Source organism: Euwallacea similis, chromosome 15 (assembly GCF_039881205.1).
Source record: "Euwallacea similis isolate ESF13 chromosome 15, ESF131.1, whole genome shotgun sequence".
NCBI lineage: Eukaryota > Metazoa > Arthropoda > Insecta > Coleoptera > Curculionidae > Euwallacea > Euwallacea similis.
Genome location: NC_089623.1, coordinates 2,560,680 through 2,574,724, shown reverse-complemented (window position 1 = coordinate 2,574,724; position 14,045 = coordinate 2,560,680). Strand labels below are relative to the sequence as shown.

General features: G+C 32.2%; 1 protein-coding gene across 2 annotated transcripts in view; it reads left to right on the top strand.

The window, feature by feature from the left end:
- HnRNP-K (Heterogeneous nuclear ribonucleoprotein K) overlaps nucleotides 1–14,045 on the top strand; it is an 88,205-nt gene that overhangs the window by 10,355 nt on the left and 63,805 nt on the right. The window contains exons 1-2 of one of the 2 annotated variants that reach the window (XM_066397525.1): nucleotides 7,447–7,470; nucleotides 7,737–7,788. The gene's annotated coding sequence lies outside the window, so the exon portion shown is untranslated. Of the gene's footprint in view, nucleotides 1–7,446; nucleotides 7,471–7,736; nucleotides 7,789–14,045 lie in introns of those variants that run through there. The other variant, XM_066397524.1, reaches the window with a different exon arrangement.

Here is a 14,045-nt window from a genome sequence, read left to right as displayed (position 1 = left end):
TCAAAAATCTACAACTTTTGTTAACTTTACCCCATCCCTAAACCCAGCCATTTTTGAGTTTCAGAAATTTGCTCCTTTTTGGTTTCTAAATATTTTGATAATTTCTAACATCTTTTTTAACTAATGAAGTACGTTTATCACAATTTGTAGTTTACGGTTGTTATGGATATAAGACAATAAATAATTTCTTAGTTTTCAGATTTTTATTTGTATTCGTTTTCAAAAATTGCGGACGTTCTTATTCTAAATAATTAATTTTTCAAAAGAAGAGTTGATTTATATGATTTTTGTTTTGAGAGAAAGTGAGGAAAATTGTTTTCTGGCCATTAGAACTCGTGCAGCCCGGTTTCCTGAGAGATGCTATCCAGAAGCCATCAGCTTTAGTAGATTACTTAAGCGACTTCTGCAAACTGAAAATGTCGACTATGAAGAACAGAAAAGAACAAAAACTGTTAGAAGTGAGACAAACGAATTAGCGATGTTGCTGAATGCCACTGAACATTTAAATATTAGTCAGGCACGGATAGCAAAAGAAGTTGGAATAAGTGAGAGGCCAGTGCAGACACAGTGCAGAACATTAAAAGAACATCATTTCCATACGTATATCATTCAGTTATATGAGGCACTGAATTAAAATGACTTTCTGTGCAGGACTAAATTTTGTACCGGGGCACAATTGCGTTTACGGGAAAATCCTTGTTTTTTTTTATGAACGTTTTGTTTTCCGATGAAGCTACGTTTCATAATAAAAGTTATATCAACAAGCATAATTTCCATTGTTATTCTGTGGAAAATCCGAAAGTAATGCGGCAAATCAATTACCAACACCGTTGGTCAATAGATGTTTAGTGAAAAATTCTTGGACATTATGTGGTAGGCTCTTGACGGTCATCTTAATAGCCAAAAGTACTTTGAATTTTTTTCAAATATATATTTTACCTATGTTGCTTGAAAATTTACCCTTAAATATTCAGACACAGAATATCTGGTTTCAACACTATGGCGCTCCTCCGCATTTTTCGGCACAAGTTAGTAATATTGGATAATATGTTCAAAAATCGATGGATTGGGAGGGGTGGACCGGTTGCATGGCCTCCAAGGTCCTTATTTCTTATGGGGTACATTAAAGAACATGTTTATATGAAACCTTTGACAACTCAAGACAACATGCGATAAAGAAATACCCATGCTTTTGCCACAATTACACCTGCAATGCTGAAAAACTTGGATAGATCGTTTCATATTAGGATCAAGAAATATCTTGAGTAAGGTGGATGACATTTTAAACGTCTCTTAAGATGAAATCGTTAGGATTATAATTGCGAACTTAGATTAATGTAATGTGAATTTAAAGTTAGTCAATTATTATTTTTTTATTTTTGAATTTAAAGTTGATGGAATCCGGTAGAGAAGATGTGGTTTCTCTGTGTGAAAATAACTGTTTCCATATTTTTTATTATTTCCAGTTGTTGTATATTGTTGTCATTTTGACATATTTTATGACTATCAAAACATTTAGAAGCCAAAAAGGGGCAATTTTCTGGAACTCAGAAATAGCTGGATTTAGAGATGGGGTAACGTTAACAAAAGTTGCAGATTTTTTAATCTTGCACACGATACTGTCGAGAAAATTGGTGCATTCCATTTGAAATAAGCAAGTTATTGAGGTTTGAAGTCATGCAACTTTGGAGCCCTAGTTCGGCGGTTGTGGAGGGCTTTTTTAATTAAACACGTCATAACGTAGCTTATTAGGCCCTCTTTGAGCTCCAGAAGACTGATTCCGAAATTCATAACGGTTAGCGCATTATATCGATTTCCGTGGAGCTTTGCAGCTATCAAATTTTTCCGAATAACTTGGAAACGATAAATTTTAAAAAAAGAACACTTTACATAAACTTACTTTAAAATTTAACGAGAAATCCTAAAGTGGCAAAAAAATTGGTAGGTTCCATTTAAAATAACCAAGTTGTATATCGTCACACTATTTGAGATCACTCTGTAAGTTAGAAAACAATTTCTGGAAATACGCCTTTATGTGCTGTGTAATCCTGCAAAAGAAAAAAGCTATTAACTCTATTAGTATAGAAATTAAGGAAGCCTGACGTACTGTTCCTGAGGATCCTGTATATTAAATGTGAAAGTTTTGTAGATACTCAGTGAAAACCATAACATACTTTATTGCGCTATTAAGTTGCTTGATGTTTGTTTTAGCAGAAAAAAGTTTTATCTTGACTTTCAGATACCAAAATCCACAGTTTCGCAAATTTGTCGGATAGATAGTACTAGGGATTATGTGGTGTCATGGTTATTAGTTTAGTAGAAAATCAACTGGAACCTGAATATTCTTGTTGTTCTTAAGTCTGTTGAAAAACGTATTTACTAGCTGGTTGTTATTTTAGTAGAAAACGATTTCACATAACTTATACGCACTGATCTACAGTTTCCAAATGTTGATCATTTGTACATTATAGATCTTGAGCCGATAATTATTGAATTGAGACTTTATAACCTTTTTTTCGTTACTAGTTGAGTAGAAACTTTACAAAAGCTTGAAAAATTTTGAATATTGTTGTTAGGTCTGGCAAAATATCCAATTTACTGGCTGGTTATTATTTTGGTAGAAATTCCATTCAATCTCCTATACGATAAAATCTACAGCTCCTCAAATTTCAATAACTTATAGATTAGGATACTGTCAATAAGTAATTGTATATATGTTTCTTTATGTTAAGTTATTTTCCTATTTTGTCAGTTTAATGGAAATTCGCTGAAGTGCGAAGAGTTTTATTTCCATATCGGCAAGCTTCGTGGGCCAATTGACTGACTAGTAGTTATTTTAGTAGAAACAATCTAACCAACATCATGTACATTAAAATCTTTGGTTGAATTTCTATTGAAATAACAAAGATAAAACTCTGCTGGACCTTATCGAGTGGATATAAGTAGATTTAGATGAACCAAATGAATAACGAAAAGAATTTTAATTTCGTTTTTAAATCTGGTAAAGAACTCAATCTACTATTTATTGGTTTTCAGTAGGAAAAAGGTATTCAACTTTATATACAGGATGATTTAATTTGAATTGTTTTGACAAGAAACTTATTTCTTGAGTTAAATAATAATTGATATACCGAGTGTCCCAAATAAAGTAAGTTCCATTTAGATTATGGAAACGGTATGAGATACAAGGTGAGTCAAATGAGAAAAAAGATGCGCATTTTTGTGCCCGTTTAGAATATGTTCTAGAATTAAATGTATAGGGATTGTCACAAAATTAACGTAAATCGAAAAGCGTGATTTTCACAAGTCATAAAATATGAATCAATTTTACGAAATTTCGCAGCTCTCTATTATCGACAACTGCCAATTAAATACCTAAAGATAGAGAGTTTTTGTGATTTTTTCCAACCTTAAACATTGCAGACGATTTGGTGGTGGAATTGGTGGAATATTAAAATTTCGTTAATGGTTTGTTAGGGCATTTTTCAGACCATAAGTGATCTCTATGGTACGAAGAAGCTATTTCTAAAATCCTGATCGAATACAGCGCTAAATGTCAAATATTGCTCGAATTTCGACAGAATAGTTCGGCAAGTTTAAGTCTGTTTTCTTAATCATTGTTCAAGTTCGAAAAACGGTTCTAAATTTTGAGTTATTGTAGTTTTGACAGAATATGCCCAGAAGCTGTACCATGACCAACTGAAGGATGATTGAATGCCGAAGGTGTTCCAATTTTAATGAACAAATTTTACATGGTATGAACAACGAGGAATTATTGAATACATGCAAGGGGAAACATAACATTTGCCGCCACTTCACATAGTCGAAAGAATCGAGATTTAAATCTTGACCTGAACAATTAGAATTCGGTACCCTTGAATGACGTGGGAACACGAAAACTGGCTCAAAATATAGACGAATTACAATTAAAAAAATTCACAAAGTGTAAATAACTATCACACAGCACGTCTGAACTAAATCTCTACTGAATGAATATAGATTTGACCAAAACAGCTTAAATTTGGAGTGTCAAGAATGTCTCGTGAAGATATGACTTACATGCGGTAATGTGAACGTCGAGGAATTACTTCACATTCAAAAATATGTACATAATTAAGCCAAATTAAGCTTTATGTAGAAAATTCAATCCAATACTGAATTTCTATACCACTTAGTAGGTTTAATAAAACTTCTTTGCTTCTATAATTTTGCATCCAATTTTTCATTTTTTAAATAGGAATATTACTAAGTTCAGCGAGATTTTAATTTTTGCTTCTCTAGCAAAATTTAATAAAATTCTAGAAATTTAATTATTTTCTTTATTCTTTTCTGACTTGTGAAAAAAGGTTGATCAACTTTAACAGTTTATATTTTTATAACTTCTTCAGAATCTATTCTCATTTATCATTATTACAAATTTTTGTATGATTATTACCATCTCTACTGCGGCAAATTACCACATGAAAACAAATTGTAGATATTCAAAACATCTTCTGCAATGATAACTAATTCATAAGGGTAAGAATCTGAAACTCAACAATGTGAAGATGGTTGATTTCTCCAGGGACTGCGGTAAAATATCCTTCACTTTACGGTCTAAAAACCCCATTATTATATAAAAGATAAGTATGGAGGAAAAAAGAGACTGATGTATACATTCAATGAAATTCTCAACTTTAGGTCATGTTAACCTCTGGTAATATATTTTTCCGCATAAATGGAACTATAATTCAGAACAATTTTCCAAATGGACAATACAGAATTTTAAACGTTAATCGATAGGGAATGTCGTGGCAGATAACAACACACATCCATATGAGGTATTGTAGCTTGTACTTAAAATTGTCCTTTCGTAATGATTTATTTGTTTTGACTCTGTAAAAATGTTGTTCAATGTTTAATTGTTTGTCCTTATTTTTGTTTTTTAATACATAAATGCAGGAAGTTAACATTTTGATTGATAAACCGTTGTTTTTGATTGTAGAAGTACAAAGACTTTTCTACAACCCTCGTTTAATACCCTTGAAATATTAAAACAAAAGATTCGTCCTTCGTTTGACCGTTTGAGGGTATTCAATTTGCTGGTTGTTTAATAAAATATTTATCGATAATGACCCAGCTGTCATCAAGGTGGAATTCATTTTGCCATAGATATAAAACATTTTCGATTCAACAGAAAAAATTGACCTATATTTGGTTATATTCTGGCAAGCGTCCATTAGCCATTCAACAGTTGGTCATTGGTGTCCGTCGCAAATTGGAATTCAGGTCGACATTAGCCTAATTTCTTAAGTGGGGCTGAGGTTTAGTATTTAGCCGAACACGACATACCTACGTCCGAGTCTACGTCCTTACAATTAAAGATTTTTACTTTTCTTTAAATGTCTTTGGAGATTTCATTTAAAAGATATCTGAAATTAACACAGCTGTTAAACATGATATTTGATCGATATGTAAAATGCACAGCATTGTGTTTTAGTATGGAATATATCAAAAATCTTCGGAATACAGCGATTTAAGTGAAATCGCTCAAACACATCAGTTTAGTATTCGTTTTGTATACATATTAAAACTATACAGAGTGACTAAAAAAATTATACTACTGTCAGTTTTGATTTTTTAATTGGACTGTCCAGTTCTTATCTCGTTGAATGCTGTATACAATTTCAGGCATGTTTTATGTGTGGCATGACCTATACTTAAATTAAAAAGAACATAAAAGTTTTTGAAATAATTAAGTGAAAAAATGTATTTAGGTCATATCACTTTATCATATGTATACAGATTAGAAGTGGTTTACACTTGAATTTGATTACGGAATCCTGATGCCATAGAGAGGGTGACAAGAGTGCCACACTTATATCCCTTAGATTTTTTCTTCGGGGCTCTATTAAGGAGAGGTGATACCAAAATAAATTCATTTAGCATTTTCTATTGTATCCACTCGCATTTTTCCAATATAAGTTAGCATATTCCTATATTTTGATGAAATACTAGAATTTTTAAACTTCCAGATCTTCTATAAAATTGTTGAGACAATTTCTGAAATTGTTGAAATGCAAAATTGTACCCACAATTTTAAAAATTCTTAAAATTTTAAAATGTCGCGTTGATTGCTTAAATTCAGAGATTCCAATTTTGAAATTCAAGATTATCTCTAAATCTTGCCCTAAATATTGTGGATATTCAAGGTAATATTTCTGGGACCAAGCAAATTTAACTCATTATTTAAGACATAGAGATATTCATGGAACATCACAGATCCAAATTTGTCTTTAGAAAAATAAGAAATTCCAATTATAGACTTGAAGTTATTCAGGAATTCAATTTTATTCATTGGTTTTTCTTCAAATTTTGAAATTCGTCATTACTTTTCTGGTCTTAGAGAAAATCACTATGTTCAAAGATAGCCTAAAAATATAGGAGGTTTCATGGATTATTTTGTCCAAAATAGATTCTCAAGAATAATGTTGACAATTGAATTTTAGAAAAGTCCGAAATACGAATTAATTTTCCAAAGGCCGGAAAAAAGGCAAAGATACACTAAAAAAGGAATAAATCACGATTTTTAATTATGTATTAAATCTCTATTAAAATAATGATAATTATGTATTTTGTTTGCTCCATTTGTATTTGAATTTCATTATTTGTACAATTCAATGAATGAAATTTATTTTTACCTAAACAATTTAGTTGGGTTAAAATGAGTTGTTATATCCTCTCTATACAAAACCTATTCACCCTGTGTTGAGTCCTTTGGTTGCTCAAACTTAGGAAGAATTGAACTAATATTTTCAGGATCATCAGCATAAGCACTGATGCTTCTTATGGCTTAAAATAATCTTTCTAAAAGCTTGCTTTAATTTTTTTGTAATGTTGAATTTAACAAAAAATTTTACATTATAATATGATAATTAATCTTCTCAAAACGAATGAAAATTTTATTGTTTCTTATTCTCTTAGAAACCCACCACAGGAAATTTCTTTAGGAGATACACTGATAGTTTTTGGTTTACTTGAGTTTGGTGTTGAAACTTTACCACCCTCGTACATTTGTTTCTAATTAATTTTTTTGCGATTCAGGAAATTAGAGCATAATACCATAAATTTCAATGGTCTTCGACGCAGGATTTGATTAGTTTCTAGAACCCAATTTTCTTTTCCCCGTACAGGTTTCCCTTTATTGTTAATCTGCCATTTACCTCTACCCTTGGTTCCGCCACTGCAAAATTCCCAAAAGGGGTGGCAACACCATGCCCCCATCATCTTCCAGGGTTGTTTGTATCGGAAGCTAATCGCTATAGCAACCCAACTTGGGGGCAATCAATGGTGTCCACGTACCAATAAGGTTTCGGACGTGGCTGTCCTGTGGGTCACTTCCTACCGACAGGATGGTTTGACCATCGGTCAGTTGTGACACGGTGTTTCCGGGGTAAAGTCGTTGTGTCTTTTGCTCTTCTTCACCACCAGGTAGGACTCTGTTTGCACTTTAGCAATGTTTTATTCCATGTACCAATATACATTGTTCTATCATCTTGACTTTCACCATATTTGGTCTCTAGCATATGATGATAACGCATTCGTAATATTTCGAAGGTGTTATTTGCAACTTCCAGGAAATTGACACCTCGTTTATGTAAAGGAAATATGCTAATATGTATACATTATTCACTATTCCTATGCATTGTTGCTAAGTAATACTGATTATCCAATAATTCATTTATTTTCTTTTTCAGACACGTGGGAAACGGGTATTCTTCCGCCGACCTCACTGAATTACTTCCAAAGGTAAGTCTTTCAAATTTTTAGTTATGTTTGTGGTTTTCAATTCAAAATTTTGAAAATTACTTTTTAATTTGGCCTATTAGTGGACGCAATTTATAATTCATTAGTTCACGACTTCAGGAAGCAGCCAACTCAGAACATCCAAAACAAATAAATAACCTGGATTTTAATTTATTCAGGCAAGTGTGCCAAATTGCTTACAGTGTTAAAATTCGAATTATAAATTAGTTTGACTGTTGGGCTTCAAAGGCAATATTTTTGCCGGGTTTGATTTATTGTGTGTTCGAATCCTATGTGAACCTTATTATATTAATAAGTCACAATTTGTAGAAAAATAAATTGCGCTATTACCAAAAAATAAAGGGCGATCATCAAAAAAAACCTCAAATATGCGTTAAAATACGAGAGAGGTCTTGGCTCAATTCATGCGGTTAGTCAGATGGTTGATGATAGTGGTAAATTTCTTAATCAACGCCCTACGTTTACAGTTCGCCAACTTCAAGGTTTCCTTCTAATGGTCACCTGTTAAATACAGAGCAATTTTGTCCAATGGGGATTACTTCATTAATTCAGTCCATTGAATGGTCATTAATTCAAACAGTTGAAGTGGATTAGTTAGAAAATGATGTGTCCAATTACTACAGTTTCCCATACAACACAAGTGGCGTAATTAAGCGAACTTACATCTGGCATTTCTGGCACGGAATACTGACATCCCTATTATTAATAATGTTTAAATTGGTGCCGTGTACTTAGGAGGAATTTGTATATTTCTATTTTTATTTGTCACAACGAGGGTTTGATAAAGCTTGGGATTTTCAACACTGGTATCTGTCTGACGCCTACCAATGAGTTTATTTCCGAAAATTCCAGTACAACTATTTATTATTATTACATGTTAGTGAAAACACTGATGCTATCTCTATTCACTTAAAAATTGATTTACCTAGCTGCTATGAAATACATATGATTGTCCTAAATTGTCAAACCTAATGTGCATTAAAGTCTTTTTGGAAATATAGTCCAAAAATTCCACAGGGAACACACTCTCATAAGGTCTTCTAAAGGTTCATCAAGTGAATTAGTTTGATATCTTTATAAAGTACTTTACTTGAATTGACAGTAGAGTACATACTTGAAAAATATATGGGTGATTTGACTATTCTGGACTGATATTAAGCTTTTTCAAATGTTTGAAGAAAGTTAATACAAGTAGCTCACCTTACTAACATTTGTTCAGGCTCCATGAACTTGCTCTATGCAGAAATTTAATTTTTTTTGTAGTAACTTTTAAGTTTTTGTAGAAGTTTCCTTAAGCTTTCTTAACAAACTGAACTCAACAAGAATTTGTTTTTTATTGTTTGGTCCGATTTGTTATAAATATTTCGAATTACTGAATTTTCAGTTTAATATTTTCTATAAGTAATTAATTACAGCGTATCAATTTGAAAACTAACCGCTTTCGATATTTCGGTCTTTATGGAAAATATGTAAATATACAAAAATACGTCGATTTTATTTTCAAGGGGGACATTCTTTAACTCGGTTGTCTATTAAATTGCAGCTCCCCCTAGCGGGAATGGAAACAATCACTGAAATATTAAATGGAAAGGAAAACTGAATTATACCTCATTTGAAAGGTCTTTCAATTACCTTCCCAAATGTACCCGGTCGTTTTTTTTTAGAGAGGTTTTCGACAAATAGTGTCCAAACAGTAAACAAGCTTAGGTATCAATTGTGTTGTAAAAAATAGTTTATTAATGTTTTAAGTGAAAATGAAATTTGGAAGGGTTGAAAATAATAATTGCAACTGTATGTAGGGAAATTCAAGTAGAAGTTTTTGTCAATGTTAGACTGAATTTTGAAAACAGATTTTAATACGGTTTAAAATAATGGAGAGCATTTTGAAGACGAAAAACAATAATAAACAATTTTTCTGCAAGACAGTTGATGCTTAAGCTTGTTTACCGTTTGGACATAATTTTTCGAAAGCGTCTCTAAAAAGAACAAATAGGTACATTTGGAAAAATAACTGAAAGACCTTTCAAATAAGGCATAACTCAACTCCTCTTCCCATTTAAGATTTTAGTGGTTGTTTCCACTCCTGCTAAAGGGTTCACGCAAGTTAAAAGAAAACTGACTTAAAGAATGTCTCCCATGAAAATAAAAACAATGTGTTTTTTCACATTTACATATTTTCTATAAGGGCCGAAATATCGAATGTGGTTCGTTTTCAAACTGACACGCTGTATATTCAAGGTAGTTAAGATTTGTTCGGTTAGTTTTCAATGTCCAGAGCATCTTATCAGATTGGTTTTCCATGTCAAGACTTATTTTGATTTTCTTTAGAGCTTTTACTATTTTAGCTTAGGTCAATCAGGTAGTCCATCACACTTATGTATTTTTTATCCATCTTAAAAATTCTTCGTCTAACCTAAATTAACTCTCTTCGCTTCGCTTCGCGTTTCCCAAACTTGAACTGTCTGCAACAACTTTACGAAACTTGCATCTTAATATACTATAAATATTCTCTCCACAATAATTACACGCAAAAAAACTCACTCGATTCACGAGTATTACCCAACAGTGGTACATAAAAATTTTGCGACGCCTAATAAGGTACCATCGGAATCTTATTTCTTTGAAGGCATCGTCGAAAAGAAGCATTATGAATAAAAAAAATTAACACCTGACCAATCTTTTGTTTATCGGCCTTGATTTGCCTTCGTTGTGCAATGGAATGTGATTTCATCTGTCCGTAGCCATTTTCAATTGAATGTATTAACTAATTTAAATTAAATACGTATTTAATTGATTTTTATTATGGTCATATTAATTGCTTTTTCATAATATGATTATTAAATTCAATTAATTATTAATGACTATGTTTATTCCGTGTATTTGTACCCTGGAAATCAAGTTCATTTTCCGCAATATTTACCCCGTACTCTGAGCACTACAGGAACATAAAAGCCCTAAAAATCTCATTAAAAACATTCAACCTTAAATTAACTAAAAAGCACTCGAGCTCGCTGAGACTCTGTTTTAATCCCGGAGACAAGAGTTCCTAATATTCGTTTTACCTTTCCAGATTTACATTATTTCAATGAAATTAAAATAACGTAAATCTCCAAGGTAAACTCCGAAAGCAGCCCTCTTTTAAAAGCATATACGGATCTAGAGGGTTTGTTTGTTGGCGTAAATTTAATTGAAAGCGGATTATGCCATTTTAATAATAAAAAAATACACTTTGGAACGTGGCATATTTAAAGACTAAATTATAAATGGCGGCATTCTTTTCTTCTCAAACGAATAGCGATGTGAATGGGAGCGTCCCGAATGAAATCCATATGCAGAACGTTTTCAATGCAAAAGCGCTGCCATGAAAAATATTTCCTAATCTCGTGAATGTCGCCTGAGCTATTCAGAGTTACAAATAACCTAAAAGGGGTGTATGGGACGTGGCACTGATATATCAGAACCTTAGAAATCGAGTTCGCCGAAATGTTCCACTGGAAATCATGGAATTCGTCATGATTTTTGAAACGATATTACCCATCTCGGTAATATTCCAAGATGGCGCCGTCCAATGGATAACTTCTTCGAATCAAACATTCCTAATTACATTGGCTATTAGAGCCATTTTAAGGGCAAGTACTACTACTACAGAAGTTTTGTTAAGTCCGTGGGAACTTTAGAAATGCAAATTTGTTAACCTGTTAAGTTAACAATTGTTTCGAAACCCTAAAAGGTCTGAAACGATGTTAAGTTTTCCTCTACCAAATTAAACTTTAAATTTGAAACTTTTAGCGTTTACACAGAAGTACGAACACTGAATCTGAAGTAAGTAATACATTCCATTACCTGCAATTTATTACTGTATATAGAGATTGAAATTGAACATAAATAGTCGCAAAACAAAACAGATAATTGAAGAAATTAACGAAGAACATAAATGTAGTTTTGAAATTTGATTTATAGTGAATGTATTAAATAAGTGGATAAAAATACATTTTTGGACAGTGACTGCAAAATCACGTTTTGCAGCTACGTATGTTAAGTGCGCCTACTTCATGAGTGTGGTTTACCCAATTTATCTTTGATTGTCTTGAATTGTCACATTTGTCATTTTTGCTCTGTGTATCGAGAACTAGATCCCCCGTATTTGGTTTTGTAGTCTGATTTTTTTTCATTTAGGCTACGGACCAAAATCACAAAATCTGCATTTCTACCTAAGATTTAATATTTTTTATTTTTTGTACCGTGAGTTGGAACCGCCTAATTTGGCTTCCTTCCCGAGATTTACATATTTTTGGCGATGTTTGCATTTTACCTACCATAAAGTAAAACTACAAAACTTAAATGCCATCTCGAATTAGTGGATTTACTTTTTGCATCTCGAATTAGAATAATTAAATTACATTTTGAATTTCTTTTCGAAATTTTGAAATTATTGTCTTTTGACGAAGTAAAACCACTGAATTTATAATTCTGCCTGGAATTGGAATTTTTTTACTTATATATAAGGTGACTTATTACATATAATAACGTTTTTAAGTTAATTTGATTTCATTTATTTTTCTACCGTCGTGTTACAGTAATGCCTGTAGCTCCTAGTAACGGGCCGTAAAATAAAATATAACGCGTGTGAATTTTTCAGCTGCCTTTAATGAAATAACTAAGTATTATATTTTACTTGCATGTAGAAGATGAAAAAATATAATTTGTACATATAACGTACTGCGGGCCGAACGAAGAATTTCGTCCTTGACCGAATAACTCCAGAATCGGGAATTTTTCAACCCTTTACACGTAACTAACTATTAACCTTAATTCCATTTTTTTAGAAGGCCGACGTACTGTTTGCCAAATTTCTATTTTAAAAAATGCATTACATTTGTGACACTTGGTGATCGCAATGCTATTCATATGGGATATGTCCAATTCCAGTTCTTATTCAGCTGAGGCGTTTCTGAACTATGATCATAAAACTGTGCCTCCAACTTTTTCTAGTTGTGTTTCTCTTTTTATTAAACTCCAGAGCCAACCGTACTGCTATCCTTAATTTGCAAGACTAAAATATGAGCGTTGTTGTCATTGCATAAGCTCTTAGAAAAAGTTAAGTGATTTTTAAAAAGCTCAGACCATTTATTATCGTGCTGTAGAGCGAATTTCCAGACTCCAATCCCAAAGAGTTTTCAAGGGAAAATCTCGCTCAGAGAACGATAGGAAAGTCTCTTCATTGTTATGGTAAGTTTGCTAAGCACGGGATTTCAGCTAGAGCTATTAAAGCGTTTTTTTTTTGTCCAATTTGGTTGTAACATGGATATTAAAGAATAAAACGAAAAAGGTTTTAATTAGTGGATTTGCTTTAATGAACTGCTTTTCAAAAGACAAAATAAGACAAAGACCTTGACATAAATTGAGTTATTTCTTCTTCCAGTTAATTACCGAAAGTAACAGCTCTTTGATCTTCACAATTCAACAATAAAGAATTGAAAAAACGGACAATGAATGCCCAGTATTTAATCCCACTGTAACCGGTGTGCTATGTATCAATCATAAGTAAATTTTAGTAGCGTGTGTTATACCAATGTTTTGCCGTCATTTATTAAAGCCCATGAATGCAGACATTTTTCCATATTTCACGCCCTTCACATTGCTGTTTCAAGCGACTTTGAATTACGAACGTTTCGAGTAGAATTATATTTTTGCGAATGAGTACGAGGGCAAAACAATGCTTTGTCACTTATGCTAAATTTAAATATGTATAAAATTCAAACGTGAATTTACTACACCTGCCAAAGAAGTTGCATAGAAACTCTCGAAACGAAACAACCTTAATCCCTTCTCAAACAAAAATCTTCAAGATATGAGGAATAGGCTATAATTTTCTAAAATCTAATTTTAAATTTTCAGTGACATTAATTTCAAAAGCTTCAATTCCGTTATGCCATTAGCGTTTTCTGATTTGAATTATTGCTTCTAAAGCGAGACCGATTTTCTATCTGTCTAAATAATGTGCACACAACTCCACCATTGATTCTTAAAGTCGATGTTCGACGATTTTTAGTCTACATTGCCTTTGTAAAATAATCTAAAATCAATTAAAAAAAGAAAATTTTGATTATTTCTTCTGCAATGGTAGAATTGAAGAATATCTTGTTTTTAGGAACGAAAAATTTTAAAAATCCGTCTACATTAGAAATTTCAAGTTGAAGTTGAACTGATGGCTGATGAGTTGGACCGGTTGTGTTCAA